This window comes from Periplaneta americana, chromosome 4 (assembly GCF_040183065.1).
Source record: "Periplaneta americana isolate PAMFEO1 chromosome 4, P.americana_PAMFEO1_priV1, whole genome shotgun sequence".
Lineage (NCBI taxonomy): Eukaryota > Metazoa > Arthropoda > Insecta > Blattodea > Blattidae > Periplaneta > Periplaneta americana.
Genome location: NC_091120.1, coordinates 152529529 through 152551991, shown reverse-complemented (window position 1 = coordinate 152551991; position 22463 = coordinate 152529529).

Sequence of the window (22463 nt, the reverse complement as noted above, 5' to 3'; positions counted from 1 at the left end):
AGTTTCTTCTGTTTTTGTTTTACCAGTGTTTATTATTATTTTAGAGTTGTACATATTTCTTATCACATTTATTATGTGTTTTGGGTAGCCTTACTCTTCTATTATACTCCATAATTTGTTTTGTTTTACTCGATCGAATGCGTGTTCGAAATCAACGAAAGCTATATGTGTCTGTAAATTAAACTCTTTTCTTTTTTCTATTACTTGTTGTAGTGTAAATACGTTATCTGTAGTAAATCGAGCAGTTCGGGAACCACTTTTTTCCTCTCCTATTATTGTTTCACTGATTACTTCGAGTCTTTTATTCATTATTCTAGCATATAGTTTATATATCGTATTTAGAAGACTTATGCCTCTTAGTTTTCACACTGGATTTAATATAATATTCCTAATTATGCTGGTGGGTATGCTTTCTGCCTCTCCTTTCTGCACGATGGTGCAATTTACGATACACTTCTTACCCTTTACCCATTTCAGCGAATGCTGAACATTACAGATAATCAATTTATTGAGTTATAATTCCAAAAAATGCATCGTATTGGACCCAACTCAGCTCTTATAATATTTTGGCGTTGGCTATACAACTCAAATATGTCCATAAGTATTAATGTTAGCATGACATCCTACTATTCTCCAACCAGGAGATCAACCGTGAAAGTAATGTGCTTACTATTGCGTCATCTATTGAAGCGAAGTAGATAGATAATATTTCCGTTATAATGTCAGTTTAAAAACCATGCGCTCTCCTGCATATGTTATTTCCTGTATGGAGGGATTAAAAGACCAGGAGATTAACAGTGATCTAATTTTGTAACTAGGGTAGTATAAACATGTGTGTATCAATGTTATGGTTTGTGCTGTGAGAGCTAGCCAATAGAGATACGAGTACCCACGTGTGTGACCTTATGACATCTTATGACATCAACATTCATTCACAGCATTACCCCGCTCCGTTTTATTCCGCAGAGACTTTCTCGTTGTTGGAGTACAGTATTTTCAATTTTATCAATGTTGTGACCTCTATTACGCCATCAGGGACTGGAATGCTTTACCTGCAGACTTACTAAAGGCTTCACCAACAACCAAAAATGTATTTAAAAATAGGCTTAAGGACCTTACTAATAGACGGTAATTATACACAGTAGTTAAAGGGTGTAAATGATACGTTGTTATTGAAGTGTTGTGTCAGAGAAGAATTATGTTGTGTCAGTGAAGTGTGTTGTATCAGTGAAGAAGTATGTCGTGTCAGTGAAGTGTGCTATGTAAGTGAAACGTGTTCCTGTCAGTGAAGCTTTATAGTTTATAGTGGCAGTGCAAAGTATTTGAACAGTGAAATGTTTTTGAAGTGTTAGTGAAATCAGGATAGAATCAGTGAAATGTGTCGTAGTTCCAGTGCAGTGAGTGAGTTGACAGCGAAATGAGTGTAATGTTGAAAGGTACTTGTGCAGATATGAACATATCATACTCGTGGGTTTTAGTTCGATCTTAGTTTTAAGATACAAATTAGATTTATTTCAAATGTTATTTTAAGTGATCGTTTCATTTAATTTAGGATATTCCCTGTTGTTGTTGTTATTATTATTATTATTATTATTATTATTATTATTATTATTATTATTATTATTATTATTAATTATTGTTAGTATTAATTATTAGTATCATTATTAATTGTATTTTTTATTAATTGTGTTTATTATTGTCATTACTGAGTGTAATTAGTTAGCCTACCACTGCCACCGGGTATATACCCATTGCAGTGTGAATAAATACATACATACATACATACATACATACATACATACATACATACATACATACATACATACATACATACATACATACATACAATATTATCTTGGCAGTTACACATAGTAGATGAACTACACTAGTCCATATTTAATCTAGAATGGCAACATAATAATATATAATGTAAATGGATTATGTACTTGAAGGTAAACCTAGGCATGTAGTATTACTTTCCATTTGTAATGGAACATGCTGCTCAAAAAAGGAATACATACATACATACATACATACATACATACATACATACATACATACATACATACATACATACATACATACATACATACATACATACATACATACATACATAGGCTAGTATTTTCAGGCTGCATTTATAATCAAACCTGGATAATGGATAGGAAACCAGCTTGGGAAACAGGGCCTGGTATTCTGGTTTAGATTTACAGATTGAAACATCTCCCTACAATGCCTGATGGCCCATGCAGAAAACTGAGATTTACCAGCCATATTCTCGAGATTGAAATATTCTCCATGCCACCCTTTACTGTGATATCGATTACTTACAACTATTCACCATTCCTTTTGTGAATCAAAACGTAGGAACGTAGAAATGAATACAGAATAATAAAAAAAGAAAATGTGGAAGCGAAAGAAACATTCCCTGAAGAATGGAAATGTATAGGTTTTAAAATATGGCTACATATACAACGTAGCTAAGTGTATGTTTAGACGGGAGGGGGTTATCATATGGATACTGCAGTTAATAGCTGCGTCCATAAATTGTTTAAGGAGAGCGCTTTTCCTTTTTTATTTCGGAAATGACTCTTGCTTCTCAGTGAGGGAGAGGAAGCACGCATTACAATAACAAAAAGTGCGTGCTGCTCCAGAATACAGGGTATAGTCTTCTGAAGTGGCAGTGGAACACCAGACAAACTACGCCTTATTTCATTTCAGTGTCTCTTATTCTATCCCGAAAAAACAAAGTATAAGCACAGTCACGAAGCTAGAGTTTTGAGGGTGCTAGGAACAATAGACTGTGCCGGTACAATTTCGCATTGTCTGTAATGAGGCGATATTAGCGATCCTAGTGGTTAGCAACTATCTATGGATGCATATGTACTACGTATTGAGCTTCGTGACTGTATATACTAGACTGTGGTATAAGATTATGTCTCGTGACCAGAATATTGTACGGAGTGGGAATATAAAAATTGGAAGTTTATCCTTTGAAGAGGTGGAAAAATTCAAACAGTAACAAATAAACCTATAAATGATACTCGGGAGGAAATTAAACTTTGTTTTTTCGTGATAGAATAAGAGATTAGAATTCTAATTCTAATCTCTTATTCTATCCCGAAAAAACAAAGTATAAGCACAGTCTAGTATATACAGTCACGAAGCTTGAGTTGTGAGGGTGCTAGGAACACTAGACTGTCCCGGTACTATTTCGCATTGTCTGTAATGAGGCGGTATTAGCGATCCTAGTGGTGAGCAACTATCTATGGATGCATATGTACTACGTATTGAGCTTCGTGACTGCATATACAGTACTAGACTGTGGTATAAGATTATGTCTCGTGACCAGAATATTCTACGGAATGGGAATATAAAAATTGGAAATTCATCCTCTGAAGAGGTGAAAAGCAACAGTAACAAATAAACCTATAAATGATACTCGGGAGAAAATTAAACGCACAATAAATACGGGAAATGCCTGTTATTATTCAATTGAGAACCTTTTTCATCCAGTCTACTCTCAAAAAAGCAGAAAGTTAGAATTTATAAAACAGTTATATTAACGGTTGTTCTGTATTATTGTGAAACTTAGACTCTCACTTTGAGAGAGGAACAGAGGTAAAGGATGTTCGAGAATAAGGTGCTTAGGAAAATATTTGGGGCTTAGAGAGCTGAAATTACAGGAGAATGGAGAAAGTTACACAACGCAGAACTGCACGCATTGTATTTTTCACCTGACATAATGAGGAACATTAAATCCAGACGTTTGAAATGGGCAGGGCATGTAACACGTATTGGTGAATCCAGAAATTCATATAGATTGTTAGTTGGAAGGCCGGAGAGAAAAATACCTTTGGGGAGGCCGAGACGTAGATGGGAGGATAATATTAAAATGGATTTGAGGGACGTGGTATATGATTGTAGGGACTAAATTAGTCTTGCTCAGGATAGGGACCGATGGCGGTCTTATGTGAGGGCGGCAATGAACTTGCGGGTTCCTTAAAAGCCATAATAAGTAAGTAAGTACCTGTTATTTTTCTCTGCAAGCATTCGGTCCTTGAGCCCAGTCATGTCAAACTCAATGCCACCATAAACCTACACAGAGCACGGTTCCAGACTCGGGACAGGTGACGTAAGGCAGACGACAATTCAATCGTACCTGCATTCAGTGTTATGCGACCGATCACATTACCGTGTAACAGCTTTTTCTTTTTCTCTTCCTGATCAGTTTTAGCATTATTCTTTCTTCACCCACTATCTCCAACACAGCTTCATTTCTTATTATGTCTGTCCATTTCACACGCTCCATCCTTCTCCATATCCTCATTTCAGATGCTTCTCTTCATTCCGTCGTAATGTCCAAGTTTCAGTTCCATACAATGCTGCACTCCACACAAAGCACTACACTAGTCTCTTCTTTAGTTCTTTCTCCAGAGATCCGCAGACGATACTCCTGTTTTATTAAAAGCTTCCTTTGCCATTGCTATTCTCCTTTTGACTTCTTGGCAGCAGCTCATGTTACCGCTTATAGTACAACACAAGTACTGTATCTGAAGTTGTCCACTTGCTCTACTGCCTCATTTAGAATTCGCAAGTTTATCTTCTTTACTTTTCTTCCTATGATCATGATCTTCGTCTTGTTGGCATTTATTTTCATTCCATATTGCTCACAGCTGTCATTTAGCTCCAGTAGCATATCCTTCAGTACCAACTCCTCTTCTGCTAACAACGCTGTATCATCTGCAAATCTTATGCACTCCCTTTCCTCTTATTTCATCTATCAACTGCAATACTTAAAAAATGGGTTTAAATGATATCTTTGGCCGGGAGGAAAAAGGCCTTAAGTCAATTTTTTTGTGAAAATGAGAATTCTATATATTCTGAAAGCAGAAACAATTCTCTACAATCCGGTACAACGGTTAAAGTCAAATAAGACCCCTGACTGGATTTATAGAGCGTTACCAAATGTCTAATATTTTTTTAATCGAATAAAAGACTTAAGAATATTTATTTTAATACTTTATTACTTTTTGTATTATAAAAATCTCATTTTCACAAAAAATTGACATAAGACCTTTTTCCTCCCGGCCACAGATATTATAATGAAGGTGTTACAGGTCTCCAATGGTCATGTAAGATTTAAAGACATGGACTTCCCGACTCCTCAGGTTTAGCTTTTCATATATATACTCGTCTAGGGATGGAATCTGAATCTGTCAATGCCGAAGCAGGATGAGCCGACTGTTAGCATCAGATTCACCCACGAATGTCGGACTTGGAAATATTATCTCATACACCGTATAGGGCGCAAAATCTGCTCAAGTACCTAGCTGTATGTATCCGTCTCCGGTCTGAACCTCTTAAAAGCCAGATATATTCTAATGAGAAAAAATATTTAGTGGCATGATCACAGCACTGAATGGATCGAAGTGATTCTTGTCATATTGTTCAGAAGCGCTAACTTACACGAAAATGACAACATCTAGAACTTCATCGAACATCTCTGTCAATAACAGAGAAAAATTTAATGGTTCGTTGTTTAAGTCCCAATCACCAACATGCTAAACAAATCTTAAGCTGTTGGGGTAAGTTGCGTTTGCAGGTTCACGAAAGGGAACAATGTTTTTTAAAGGGCAATAATATCAATAGAAAAGAAATTTACATTCACTTCTCTTTCTCTTCGAAATCTTGAACTCTTCTATTCCTTCGTACCTGTCGTCTCGCTTCACTTACCTTTCTTCCCATCATAATCTGAACACACGCTCTCGTCATGAAACGATACCAACAATGCCATCCCATCGCACCTCCTCATACTTATCCTCTTTCACAATAGCCCTGCCAAGACTCTGGAAATCGCTACCTGCTAGCATCAGGGACTGTCGAAATAAAATTGAATTCAAACGCTAACTAGGCACTTGGTCAGTAATTGATTTCTTGTAAATAATTTCCTTAATCTATCACAAAATATTTCAATATCCGATAATTTCATCACTATACAATTTTGTTATTCTAGGTTTAATTTTTAATTCAGTAAATATAAAATATTCTTTGTTTTTCTATGACTATTACACTCTTACTACGTCATACTACTTTTGACCAATAAAACGGTACGAAAGGACGTATTTCAACCAATCATGGCTGCTTATCGCACAATTTTATCGCGTCCCTAGCATTTATTTAATTTTACCGCGTCCCTAGCATTTGTTTAATTTTATCGCGTCCCTAACATTTGTTTCTTTGTTTGCCAACATTTCACACTGCGCTGGTCTGGACGTAAAATATATATGTATATATATGTATAATATATAATTACAAACCACTCCAGTTGATGCTCAGCAGTTTCAAATATGACTCGCATTGGCATTCAAGAACAAGAATTAATAAAAATCACTGATCATACCTATACATCTTCTGAAATCCGATTTACAAATAAATGAAGAGCACCATTCGGAAATCCTGAATAAGTTGAATACACCATGTAGGCCTAAATCAACGAGTTCTACTTCTATTACGCACACGTCCAATATAACATCAATTGAACCACAAACCACATTCAATAATTATTCCTTTTAAAATTATTCATGTTCATTTTTTATGTCATCGTCGTTAATTAAAACTTTTCTAACACTTGTGATATTAGTTAGGTTATGTTATAGCTTCTGCTATATGATATTATGGATAGTCACGTATCCGAGATTGTTTAATATTAAGATTTATTGAAAATCATCTGTCAAGTGACGTTGATTACTGGGATTCGGATAATTGAAGTGGAATGTTGCATTTTAATAAAAATGAAACTGAATCAACAAAGCCTTCTTGACTAGTAACATTGCCATCGTGTATAATAGATCGAGAACTTCTCGACGAGAAGGCATTGCTCACTACTGCCATCTAGCATGCATCTAGCGTAATATTTGTAATGTTGAGATGGTACAATAATACATTTGAAGACAGTTGCATTTTCGTAAGTCAATTAATATTTTATTGTATTGGAGTACTTCGTTACTTCTAATCTTTATGTACTTTCTTCTAATCGTGTAATAGTCAATTAAATCCCACTCGAGTTTTGATTTTCTCTAGATAAATCAAAACGTCTAGTGAGATTACTGTTAATAAATTATCTAGTTTTCATTAGTCAGGTAATCTTTTCGTACTTTGATTTTTATTGTAATTGTAATTGTAAATTTAATATTGTAATTTTATTTGTAATTGTAACAGTAAATCTAATACTAATTGTAAATTTATTCTTCATATTATAGTTGGAATCTCCTGGTAGAGGGGCAGAGAAGGCCTGACGGCCTTATCTCTACCAGGTTAAATAAATAAATAGATAAATAGATAAAATAAATAGATAAATAGATAAATAGATAAATAAATCAATAAATAAATACTAATACCAATATCAATACGACTTCCTCCACGATGGAAGTAAAATTTGTTGATCCCGTATCATAGATTTACAGCAAATAGCGGAACATTATCCATGACAGAGGATTTCAGGAAAATAGCCTATGTCGGCCATTGCAATACAGAACCCCCGAACACGAGCGCTGTCCAAACAGGGATGAATTCATTTAGCTTCATTTTATGTTTTAATATTTAAAACGTTTAATTATTAATATATTTAATAGTTTTTAATGTGTTTCATAGTTTTCGCATTCCATTGCTTTGTTTTTAAAATATTTTCAATATTGTTTGTCAAATACTGTGTAAATAAATAAAACAAAAAGAAATAAAATTAGAGTTGAATTTAAACGATGAATAAAATCTGTAGCTCAAAACGCCGTTAACTAAATTACTTACAAATCAAGAACCGATCTGAAATTTTCTAGCTCTTTATCATGAAGCTTTGCTAGAAAGAATGAGTGAAGAAACATTAATGCAGAAAATGATTAGAAAAATAAAAATGTTTTGGTTAGGTCACTGACTAAAAGAAAATTATCTTCTGTAGGGTGCAGTGGAAGAAATTGTGAACGAGAACGAAGTTCGGGGTAGAAAAAGATATCAGGATAGACAACAAGATGTATGGGTCGTGTGGACACTAACAAGCAAACATTCTCATGGGGGCAGATAAAAAAGATATTTTTTTTTCTTCCACCATATTAATAACGTCAAAACAAGTGCTTATTCAAATTTTGGCCACTCGAGCGCAATTACGAGCACCCCCAATAAGCAAATTTCATGGAAAGAATTATAGGAACAGATACATCAAATTGTTGAGCTATTTTTCGACATAGGCCAATAAGCAAATTTCACAAATTTCATCGAAAGATTTATTGGAAGAGATGCAGCAGTTCTTGAGCTATTTTTCGACATATTCTCATGGGATCGACAGAGAGGTGGAGACGGCTGTCAAATGCTGATTCCGATCCCAGGCGACTGACCTCTACGACACAAGGATACAAAAATTGATTCCATGGTATGACAAATGTCTCAATTCCAGTGGAGGATATGTTGACAAAAAGCGCAATAATTGCTGTATCTGTTTCAATAAATCTTTGCATGAAATTGTTTTCTTTCTGTAAACGGCCCCATGGAAACTTACTGAATTGCGCTCGAGTGGCTAAAATTTGTATAAGCACTTGTTTTGACATTAACATAGTGGAAGAAAAAAAATAACTTTTTTATCTGCCTCCATGAGAATGTTTGCTTGTAAAAGAAAGGCGGAAAATACGCAAACTTAGAGAATGCTAGGATTCATTGAAAGGCCTGTCCTTTGGCGGAAAACTATGAGTGAATAAATATCCTAGTAGGACTGTCAGGATAATAGTAATATCTCAAAATATGTATTCATTCATTCATTCATTCATTGATCTACTTAGGTCACAATTTCAATTAGGCCTGCTATTTATTTCACTAAAATAACCTAATTTTGACAATTATTTTGCTGAATTTAAAATGTTTTGTTAAATATTAGACAGTGAATCAAAGCTAAATTACTGGCATTCTTACCGAGCCAAGAGTTGGCTTTTTGACGGGCGTTGCGTTGGGTTTTTGTGGCCTCTCATATGCTTAAGTACGGCGAGTTTTCCATATTAATTAAACCGATGACACGATTTTATTGTACTAGCATATTACGTTGTTAATCAAGTTAGTTGTCTGAGGTTTTCTGAGACAGGCACACTGTGGAGGGCAGCGTTTCTGTACGACCTAAAGTACTATATTCCTCGATCAGACCAATCCGCCATGTTGATTCCCAAGCGAGTGACGTGACGTGACGTGACGTGACGTGACGTGACGTGACGTGACGTGACGTGACGTGACGTGACGTGACGTGACGTGACGTGACGTGACGTGACGTGACGTGACGTGACGTGACGTGACGTCTGTGTGGCAGAAACAATAATTCGGAAAGTAAAAGATCTGACATGTGGATGCATTTTAGTTTCAACATTAAACTAAACTTAGTGCAAAGTATTTGAACAGTGAAATATATTTGAAGTGTTAGTGAAATCAGGATAGTGTCAGTGAAATATGTCGTAGTTTCAGTGTAGTGAGTGAGTTGACAGCGAAATGAGTGTAGTGCTGAAAGTTATTTGTGCATGTATGAACATATCATACTCGTGGGTTTCAGTTCGAACTTAGGTTTAAGATATAAATTAGATTTACTTTAAATGTTATTTCAAGTGATAGTGCTTCATTTAATTTAGAATGCTCCTTGTTATTATTGTTATTATTATTATTACTATTAATTATTATTAATATTAATTATATTATTATTACTGTTAATTACTATTAGTATTAATTATATTATTATTAGTACTATTATTAATTGTATTTTTTTATTATTTTTGTTTATTATTAATTGTCATATTGAGTGTAATTAGTTACCACTGCCAACGGGTATTTACCCTTTGCAGTATGAATAAATACATACATATTATTAATTTTACGCACTGGTTGGTTGTGCGGCTCCCAATTGTACAAATAATTGTAGCCATGGAGTCTACAATAATTGTACCTTTTTCCAGCTGACAAAGAAAGAAGAAATAAGTGGCTCATAAATTCGAGACCCAAGGATTAGACGTCAATAATTATCTTCGTAGTATAAATATAATTCAACTTATTTTATGATGAAATATTAAAAGAAATGAAATGAAATTTCAATATTTGCATTCAGTAGTCATTAGGAGATTCTAACTGCATTCATTGAAACATTTATGCAGCCTACACTATGGCCCGTCCCAGGAATCTGTGAAGTAGAAAGTCGAAATAAGATCTGTGCGCAAGTGGTATGTGGGAGTGAGGTATTGGTTGAACGAAACTACCAATCGCTTGCAGAGAGGGGATCATTTCTAGTTGAACTCTCTACTACCTCTTACAAGCAAACGTTCTGATAGGGGCAGATAAAAAAGTTAAATTTTTTTCTTCCATCATGTTAATAATGTCAAAAGAAGTGCTTATACAAATGTTTGCCACTCGACCGCAATTATGAGGCCGTCCAGAAAGCGATTTTCCCTGGGGCCGTTTATAGAAAAAAAACACAATTGCATGGAAATATTTATTGAAACAAATACAGCAATTGTTGCGCTATTTGTCAACATATCCTCCACTGGAATTGAGACATTTTCAAACCATGGGATCAATTTTTTTTTATCATAGAAGTCAGCCGCCTCAGATCGGAATCAGCGTTTGACTGCGTCTGCACCTCTCTCTGTCGATCCCATGATATGAGAAATGTCTCAATTCCGATAGAAAACATGTTGAAAAGTAGCTCAACAATTGCTGTGTCTGTTGCAATAAATTTGTTCAATGAAATTGTGTTTTTTTTTCCTGTTAACTGCCCTTGGCGAACTTATTTTTTACGGCCCTCGTAATTGCGGTCGAGTGGCCAAAATATGTAAAAGCACTTCTTTTGACATTATTAACATGATGGAAGAAAAAAAAATAAATTTTTATTTGCCCCCATCAGAACGTTTGCTTGTTAGCAGCTTCGAGTTGATGCTGCCCGCAATACACTCCGGCACAATAGATATGCGCCAAGTCACTATACAGATTCCTGGGACGGACCATAGTTCATATAGAGAGTTTAATTCGCTGTTATCACTGATAGCCTATTAGTCAAAATGATGATCTTTAAGTTGGAAGTTCGGGCGTTCGAGTCTCTACACGCAGGTCATTTTTTTAGTTGTAATTGCTTTCTATCTTTAAATTAATTAATTAATTAATTAATTAATTAATTAATTAATTTTCATTGAAACATTGATATAGTATTTACTTAATAGCCTATTTTGTAATAAATTAATTTTCATCGAAACATTAATTCACATAGGGGCTACTTTACTTTATATTTTTTAATTAGTTACTGAAATAATTAATTTTATTGCAAATATTAACGCACATATGGTCTACTTTACTTTATATTATATATTTTAAATTAATTACTTCTTAATTTTCACTTAAATTAATGCATATAGGATTTCCTTTACTTCATATTTTTAATATTCTTTCAAACTTTAATTCTTACACACGGATTTACTTTACTATTGTATTTGCTTATTTCACGGCAACAACAAATTGCACAATTTGGGATATCTGGCCGACATCTACGGCTGACCACTAGGATCCAGAACACAAAGCAGAGGTTAAATTAAAAATAAAATACAATACGATTGCGGACAGAATACGGAACAATGATAAATTTAAAAATGAAGTACAATTTGATTTCGGAGAAACATGAGATGAAAGTGCATTGAAGAGTAATGAAATGAAGTGAAGAAAAAAAAAATATATATATGTTACTGTAAATGTACGAAGACCGGTAAATCTTAGAATTTACCGGTATAACCTAACATTTACCGTTATAGTGCGGTAAAACCCCAAAATATCTTATTAGATGCATACATTTTGAACTTTTACCAAGAAATGTTGGTAAATCTCAGGATTTACCGATGCGAGCTGGTAAAAAGCTAGATCGAAGAATCCAGAACGAAGAATGTCGCCTTCGTTGTGCAGATTCATACATGTTTGCAGGGGTGAAGCGGTTCCGAGAGGCTGCCAAAGAAGGTCTTGAAATGCAAACGAAGAAAATGAAAGCAGTCACTTGTAACAAAATTCTAAAATTTTTAGTCGCATAGAATATGAGAATCAACGTATCGGATGAAAAAATTGACGCAAAATCAATAATAACAGTGATAATAAATATTTAAGATGAGTTTTATCAACTTGGTACCAAAACTGGCAAACTGAAGTCATTGTACTCTAGGAACCAACTTATATTGTGTAAAGAAAATTTTATCAGCATTGAAGAATTAGAAAAAGAAGGAATTAGTATATGGGAAGTGGTTGGTCAATTATCTTTCGTTGGAGGACAAGGGTTCAAAAAAGAGTAAATGTTTAAAAAGTGTTCAACAAAAAAGTGCTTCATAATGTTTGTTTTACTTTATTTGTGGACCTAGACACTTTGAGGAGATGTAAAGGCTTTGTTAATTTTTATATGAAATACTATAACAGACAGCGGTTAAAATTATAATATTTTTCACTATTTTTAATATAGAATATTGTTTATTACACTCACATTAGAATTTATGACTATTTAAATAACTTAAATTAAAAATAAATACAAATTATTTCAGTCATTGCTGAGGTGATTTTTATTTACGTTTTAAATAGATCCTAAAACAACAATAAAAGATGAATTGAAAATAGATATGTAAAAGTGCGAAGAACAGCAAATCTTAGTAAAGATTCTTTTTTCTTCTTTAATACGATTTTACCACAGCTGATCGGTAACTCCTGAGATTTACCAACATCTCTTGATAAAAGTTCAAAATGTATACTTCTAATAAGATAATGTATTTCAGGGTTTTACCGCACTGTAATGGTAAATGTTAGGTTATACCGGTAAATTCTAAGATTTACCGGTCTTCGTACATTTACAGTAACATATATATTACATAGTAGCTTATTATACAAGTGATTGTGTAAAATGGATAAAGTTAAAGCTTACTGCCTCCCAACCTCAAACATACATACGAGTACATAATCTTGTCCTTGTACAAGATCTCATGTTAAAATTATGTCGCCTTGACTGTGGGATTAGAAATGGCGGGTTATTCTGCTTGTATAATAAAGCTCTAGTACGACCCATGACGTCATATAAGGAGGCCTCTATTGTCGAATAAACCTACCCAAAGAAATAACTTTTCGATAAAGTATTTAATTAGATACCGTTGGAACTCGAACATGGCACTCCTACATGAAATGTAATAGTAATATACGTTACAAGAGCGGTATGTTGACGTTTTCATGTTCGAGGAAAAGATTAAAAAAGCTCAACTACGTTTCGCTTTTTCAATCTTTTCCTCGAACATGAAAACAAACATACCGCTCGTGTACCGTACATTATTTTGTGCGAAGATCGTTTATTACATACCTGAAAGACGAATTTCTAATTAGTTGCAATGAAATCTCCATCTTGGTTTCTGTTTAATGACGACAACTTTAGAAAACAAAAATATCTATACTCCAGCAGGCCGTGATATACGTCTGTCTCCCCCCCCCCCAGTCTATAAATGCGAACTTATAACAAACGGTAAGGTTATGTAATGATTTATTTTTTCATTTTAATATTTTAACAATATTATTTATATAATATATTGCAGTAATAACATCGGCATCTGGAGTCTTGTTGATTTTTTCACGGCTTCCTTAATGTTACTTGTATCAAGAATACAATAGCTTTCGTGGAGTAGTAGACTTTACTTAATTTTTGCAAAATTTAAAAACAATAATTAACAGTGCAATTTAGGTGAAATTGCAGTGGTAAGTTTCAAATTTATAATTATTATTATGTTAAACGTCTCTAAAAATAATATGTTAAAAGCCTAAAGCAGTAAAATGAATATCGCGCTTAAGCGGTAAGAAGAGGGAAATTGTTAGTGTGTGTTACGTTGGGAATACTGAATGTGGTATTTCACACTTACCGCGTATTGGTTCTGTGCGGAAAACAAGCAAATACGCACGATCTCGCACAAATTATATTTCCGTTTCAATAAAACCATTGAACAGATGTTTTCTAAAGAGAGCTTACTGAATATATGCTGTGTTTAGAAATCAAAATGAGATATTTCCAATTATCCATCGGAATACTCAGTCAAGAGGACCAATTCTTTATACCTTAGCTGCAAGCTACTGTACGAGAGAAGTGCATGTAGACGTGACAGCTCTAAAGAAAGTAGCATTACAGTAGCACACGCATTATTAGAAGCACAAAGCTGTGGGTCGTATTTTATTCTTTTTCACTTTTCTGAACGTGGCAGGGAGATTGCCCATGTTTCTTCTTATAGTTGTCATGTTCTCTCCCCTCCCCCTTCTCCATCCACCGAGACAGGACTTCTCATTTCAACCCCTCCCCGTGTAGGAGCAGTCCTTTCAAACTTCTATTTTTATATAAAAAGAAAGATGTGAACGTTTTGGTTTGGGCTGAAGCGAATACAAAAAAAAACCATGCCTCAGTATTTATGGAGTTGAACAGTTCGATAGACTTTTATATTCCGAGCGCCCTTGTAATTCTAGCATACGTCAAGACAGAACAACCCTCTCTTACCCCTGCGTCCCTCCTGAGGGTGTTTCACAGTGCTCTAAGCCAAGGACATTAAATCTGTGGAGTGCTCCCAGCGTCTACTTCTTGTTTATTTCATGACGATTAATCATACCACGAAGTCGTGTGCCTTCGCATATGGATAAGATTACCTTAAGCAAGAAACAACAATGCACACTTCTAGTTTCAAAACAAGCATTTAATCAACGAATCCTAAAAACAATTTGAGTGCATGTGTAGGACTATACGTATAACCAATGTGAAGGAGCTACTTTCACAGAGGCGTTTGGATGTTACCATTTATCTGGGATTTCCAGCCAGTGTTGTATGACATGAATCTTGAAGGATATCGTGATCATTTCGTGAGCTTTTAATACTAGTCCTGATCACGTACTATATATCAGATTGGCCATTTCCATGTTATAAAATGGCAACATACAGCATAACCTCCTCTGTCCTGAGACATTTGTTGTTTTATTTTTAAAGTTTAATATGATTCCACACTTCAAAAGAAAAGTCACTGACATGAGGAAAAATGTTGAAGAAATTCTACAGGTTACAGTTAGGGCACAAGTGCAGGTGTATTATATTATACTCTGGGTCTCTGCACATAAATATATCCCAGATGACCTATACGGCTCTCCGTTTTATCATAGTCAATAATTCCCACTCAAGGCCCATATTCATTCGTTTCTTAATATCTGAAAATAGTTGACACTTTGTGTTGCGCTTGATGTGTCCAAGATGGGCCTATACAGCTCTTCGATTTATCATATTCAATAATTCCCAGTCAAGGCCTACCTTATATTCATTCGTTTCTTAATATCTGAAATAGTTGACACTTTGTGTTGCGCTTGATGTGTCCAAGATGGGCCTACACAGCTCTTCGATTTATCATATTCAATAATTCCCAGTCAAGGCCTACCTTATATTCATTCGTTTCTTAATATCTGAAATAGTTGACACTTTGTGTTGCGCTTGATGTGTCCAAGATGGGCCTACACAGCTCTTCGATTTATCATATTCAATAATTCCCAGTCAAGGCCTACCTTATATTCATTCGTTTCTTAATATCTGAAATAGTTGACACTTTGTGTTGCGCTTGATATGTCCAAGATGGGCCTACACAGCTCTTCGATTTATCATATTCAAAAATTCCCAGTCAAGGCCTACCTTATATTCATTCGTTTCTTAATATCTGAAATAGTTGACACTTTGTGTTGCGCTTGATGTGCCCAAGATGGGCCTACACAGCTCTTCGATTTATCATATTCAATAATTCCCAGTCAAGGCCTACCTTATATTCATTCGTTTCTTAATATCTGAAATAGTTGACACTTTGTGTTGCGCTTGATGTGTCCAAGATGGGCCTACACAGCTCTTCGATTTATCATATTCAATAATTCTCAGTCAAGGCCTACCTTATATTCATTCGTTTCTTAATATCTGAAATAGTTGACACTTTGTGTTGCGCTTGATGTGTCCAAGATGGGCCTACACAGCTCTTCGATTTATCATATTCAATAATTCCCAGTCAAGGCCTACCTTATATTCATTCGTTTCTTAATATCTGAAATAGTTGACACTTTGTGTTGCGCTTGATGTGTCCAAGATGGGCCTACACAGCTCTTCGATTTATCATATTCAATAATTCCCAGTCAAGGCCACCTTATATTCATTCGTTTCTTAATATCTGAAATAGTTGACACTTTGTGTTGCGCTTGATGTGTCCAAGATGGGCCTACACAGCTCTTCGATTTATCATATTCAATAATTCCCAGTCAAGGCCTACCTTATATTCATTCGTTTCTTAATATCTGAAATAGTTGACACTTTGTGTTGCGCTTGATGTGTCCAAGATGGGCCTACACAGCTCTTCGATTTATCATATTCAATAATTCCCAGTCAAGGCCTACCTTATATTCATTCGTTTCTTAATATCTGAAATAGTTGACACTTTGTGTTGCGCTTGATGTGTCCAAGATGGGCCTACACAGCTCTTCGATTTATCATATTCAATAATTCCCAGTCAAGGCCTACCTTATATTCATTCGTTTCTTAATATCTGAAATAGTTGACACTTTGTGTTGCGCTTGATGTGTCCAAGATGGGCCTACACAGCTCTTCGATTTATCATATTCAATAATTCCCAGTCAAGGCCTACCTTATATTCATTCGTTTCTTAATATCTGAAATAGTTGACACTTTGTGTTGCGCTTGATGTGTCCAAGATGGGCCTACACAGCTCTTCGATTTATCATATTCAATAATTCCCAGTCAAGGCCTACCTTATATTCATTCGTTTCTTAATATCTGAAATAGTTGACACTTTGTGTTGCGCTTGATGTGTCCAAGATGGGCCTACACAGCTCTTCGATTTATCATATTCAATAATTCCCAGTCAAGGCCTACCTTATATTCATTCGTTTCTTAATATCTGAAATAGTTGACACTTTGTGTTGCGCTTGATGTGTCCAAGATGGGCCTACACAGCTCTTCGATTTATCATATTCAATAATTCCCAGTCAAGGCCTACCTTATATTCATTCGTTTCTTAATATCTGAAATAGTTGACACTTTGTGTTGCGCTTGATGTGTCCAAGATGGGCCTACACAGCTCTTCGATTTATCATATTCAATAATTCCCAGTCAAGGCCTACCTTATATTCATTCGTTTCTTAATATCTGAAATAGTTGACACTTTGTGTTGCGCTTGATGTGTCCAAGATGGGCCTACACAGCTCTTCGATTTATCATATTCAATAATTCCCAGTCAAGGCCTACCTTATATTCATTCGTTTCTTAATATCTGAAATAGTTGACACTTTGTGTTGCGCTTGATGTGTCCAAGATGGGCCTACACGGCTCTTCGTTTTGTCATAGTCAATAATTCCCAGTCAAGGCCTATATTCATTCGTTTCTTAATATCTGAAATAGTTGACACTTTGTGTTGTGCTTGATGTGTCCAAGATGGGCCTACACGGCTCTTCGTTTTGTCATAGTCAATAATTCCCAGTCAAGGCCTATATTCATTCGTTTCTTAATATCTGAAATAGTTGACACTTTGTGTTGTGCTTGATGTGGCCAAGATGGGCCTACACAGCTCTTCGTTTTGTCATAGTCAATAATTCCCAGTCAAGGCCTATATTCATTCGTTTCTTAATATCTGAAATAGTTGACACTTTGTGTTGCGCTTGATGTGTCCAAGATGGGCCTACACAGCTCTTCGTTTTGTCATAGTCAATAATTCCCAGTCAAGGCCTATCTTATAGTCATTCGTTTCTTAATATCTGAAATAGTTGGCACTTTGTGTTGCGCTTGATGTGCCCAAGATGGGCCTACACGGCTATTCGATTTATTATATTCAATAATTCCCAGTCAAGGCCTACCTTATATTCATTCGTTTCTTAATATCTGAAATAGTTGACATTTTGTGTTGCGCTTGATGTGCCCAAGATGGGCCTACACATATAGTCAATAATTCCCAGTCAAGGTCTATATTCATTCGTTTCTTCGTGTCTCCGTACATTGCTCCAGCACTTACTCCAATATAATAAATTGATTACAATACTATATTAAAGCACTTATTTATAAATGTGGAATGGCAATATATTCTAATTTTCCAACATACATTATTAGCCGAAGAAGAATCTTCGACAACCTTGTATGCTTTGAAACGGAAAAGATTTGGAATCTCTGCCTTATATCTATTGTTATCTATATTTATGTTGTTATGGTCAGTTTTGACACTGTCGTTGGAACAGATGATCTGGTAGCATGAGTGCCAGCTCTACGGAGTAACCAATAAACTAATCTAAATATCTAAGTAGAATGGTAAAGATATCCTCTTTTGGCATCATGAAGGCGCATGAGGGGCATAGACGTAGAGCACCTTGCTTTTATGACTTCGACACTAGAACGAGGTGGTGTGGTCAGCACCACACTCCAACTGTCTTTTACCCCCGGGATAGAACTGGTACTCTACATATATCCTATCCTATCCTATCCTATCCTATCCTATCCTATCCTATCCTATCCTATCCTATCCTATCCTATCCTATCCTATCCTATCCTATCCTATGTTGCGTTGTGCGTTGCGTTTCGTTATATTATATTATATTATATTATATTATATTATATTATATTATATTATATTGTATTGTATTGTATTGTATTGTATTGTATTATATTATATTATATTATATTATATTATATTATATTATATTATATTATATTATATTATATTATATTATATTATATTATATTATATTATATTATATTATATTATATTATATTACGACGAAGTGAAGAGAAACGAATTGAAGGATTTGACATGTGGATATGGAAAAGAATGGAATGTGTGAAATGGACAGAGAGAATAAGAAATGAAGTTGTGTTGGAAAGAGTGGGTGTAGAAAGAATGATGCTGAAACTAATCAAGAAGAGAAAAAGGAATTGGTTAGGTCACTGGCTGAGAAGGAAACTGCCTACTGAAGGGTGCACTGGGAGAAATGATGAACTGGAGAAGAGTTCGGGGAAGAAGAAGAAGACATCAGATGATAGACGACATTAAGATATATGGATCATATGCGGAGACTAAGAGGAAGACAGAAAATAGGAAAGATTGGAGAATGCTGGGTTTACAGTGAAATACCTGCCCATGGTCAGAACACTTACATATGTTGTTGTTTAGTCAACTGTCCGAAGGCAGAATTGGACCTTAAAAGTGATACGAAGAAGGTACCACGTATGAGGCAACTAGGCCAGAATATAATGGGGTAGGGTGGCCAGTTACTTTCCCCCTCCACTGCATACATCGCCGACTAGCTACATATTACACTAGTTAGACTTCAGATGCAAACAAACAATAAATTTTTCTTCCTCTGACACATATCAAGTGAGATGTACTACCTGATATGTAGGCCTATGTTATATTACATTATATTATATTATATTATATTATATTATGTTATGTTATGTTATGTTATGTTATGTTATGTTATGTTATGTTATGTTATGTTATGTTATGTTATGTTATGTTATGTTATGTTATGTTATGTTATGTTATGTTATGTTATGTTATGTTATGTTATGCTATGTTATGTTAGGTTATGTTACATTACATTATATTATATTATATTTTATGCTCGACCATGCCGAACTGTAGTAATTATACACCTGGTAGCAGACCTTTAATGTATGTCATTAAAGTACGCCTACTCATTAAAGGTCAGGTCTTTCAGCCAATGACGACTCAGGTTACAACTGTTCAGCCAATGACGGGTCATCTTTCTACCGTTATAAAACCGCAAGTATCGATTATTCTCGGATATGCAATCGAAAGAGAATTAGCGAAAAGTCACGGAGGCTGGAAATCCAATACTGTCGTAGAAGATTATGTTCTGCTACTATAATAATTAGCGTTAATTGTAAATAATATTCAAATAAATTCAATTTGTCATCTCGTTTTTCAATGTCTAATTTAATTTCAATGTTATCTCTGTAGGTTCTTATGACCTAGCAAGGTCAATGTGAACATACGTTCCTCGGAAAAAATCAATACTTTCGCGTCTGCGCACATCTCACAACATACGGGACATTGGCCAAGTTCAGATACAAAGAAAATTAATAATATCAAGTTAGAAATATGGTCGAGCATAAAAAGTTGTATGAAACTCGCCTATAGTGGTAATTAAGAAGCTCGTATGAAAATTATGAAACTCGCTTGCGCTCGTTTCATAAATATCCATACTCGCTTCTTAATTACCTTCATTATAGGCTCGTTGCATAATGTACTTATATTATATTATATTATATTATATTATATTATATTATATTATATTATATTATATTATATTATATTATATTATATTATATTATATTATATTATATTCCTCATAATTTTCTTCTTTTCGCTTGCACGATATTGAACACGAATTCTGTTTTAACATTTAAATAATTACAAATGGTTTCTACTTTAACAAAACTAGTAATAATTCTAGATTGTAATGAATGTTAATTGAAATGTTCTTCTTCTTTCGACAAAAGTATTTCTGCACATAATTTTAGTACTAAGTTATTTTTTTTTTGTATTGTAAATACTGCATGTATAATTCCTCTCAGTACAGAGTGAATCACCCTCTGAAGTCGACTACGGTATAATTCTGAACCACGCCATGCAGTTGTCGTTAGCGTTGCTACCACTTAACGTAGATTGCCAAGTTCGCTACAATCGAGTTCCATATCACGTTCTGCCAGTCGCTGTAACAAGGCACTTTGTTGCTGATTGCAGCAAATTGTTGCTGTGAACGAATAATTCTCTCATAACGCGTAAACGTTGATCTGCGTTTGAACAAGCATGAACCGCATATTTGTGTTGGAATATATCAACCTGTAACTCATTGCCTTTACCAGCGTACATAGTACTTATAATAAAAAAATAAGCATAGTGAATAAGCAATTACTTGGCAATAGTGTAGCGTTTTCACTTCCCTGAAGATTTTCAGAGCTCATGTTGTATGTAGCAAAATATGTAATACCATATTGGTGAAAAGTTCATAGTAATCTCACTAGAAGTTTTGATTTATCTAGACTATTACACTTTTACTACATCACACTACTTTTGATCAATAAAACGAAAGGACGTCTTTCAACCAATCATGGCTGCTTATGGCAGAATTTTATCGCGTCCCTAGCATTTGTTTAATTTTATCGCGTCCCTAGCATTTATTTATTTTTATCATTACCCTAGCATTTGTTTCTTTGTTTGCCAACATTTCAAACTGCACTGGTCTGGACGTCAAAAAACAGAAAATTACAAACCACTCCAGTCGATGCACAGCGCTTTCAAATATGACTCGTATTGCCATTCAGGAACAAGAATTAATAAAGATCACTGGTCATAGTTATGCATCTTCCCTGAAACCCTATTTACAAATAAATGAAGAGCACCATGCGGAAATCCTGAATAAGTTGAGGGATACACCATGCACATCAACGAGTTCACTTCTTTTACGGACACGTCCAATATAACATCAAATGAACCACCAACCACAAAAACATTTCAATTTGAAAATTGTACTTTCAATAATTTTTTCTTTTAAAATTATTCATATTTATTTTTTATTTCATTATCGTTAATTAAAACGTTTCTTGTTTATTTCATCATCCCTAATGAAAACTTTTCTAACACTTGTTTATATTGTTTAGTTTATATTTGTTGTAGCTTCTGCTATATATTATTGTGGATAGTCACGTATCAGAGATTGTTTAATACTAAGATTTATTGAAAATCATCTGTCAAGTGACGTTGATTACTGGGAACCGGATGATTGAAGTGGAATGCAAATGTTTTAATAAAAATGAAACTGAATCAACAAAGCCTTCTTGACTAGTAACCGTCCACAGAGTTCAATGAAGATTCCATAGTTGGCACAACTGATAACCAGAAAACAGCTAATCATAACACACTACTGCCATCTAGCGTAATGTTGAGATGGTACAATAATACATTTGAAGACAGTTGTATTTTCGTAAGCCAATTAATATTTTATTGTATTGGAGTACTTTGTTACTTTTAATCTTTATATACTTTCTTCTAATCGTGTAATAGTAAATTAAATCCCACTCGAGTTTTGATTTTCTCTAGATAAATCAAAACCTCTATTGAGATTACTGTTGAGAAAATCAAAACTCGAGTGGGATTTAATTGACTATTACTCGATTAGAAGAAAGTATATAAAGATTAGAATAAATGAAGTACTTAGCACAATAAAATATTAATTGACTTACTAAAATTGTATTTCTCTAATGTTACCTTTAACAAAATGTTTGAACGGAGTCGCCATTTTCAGTGGACTATTTATGCGAGAAACAAATTACGATCGTAAAGCATGTTTTGTAGTACCATAAATAATTT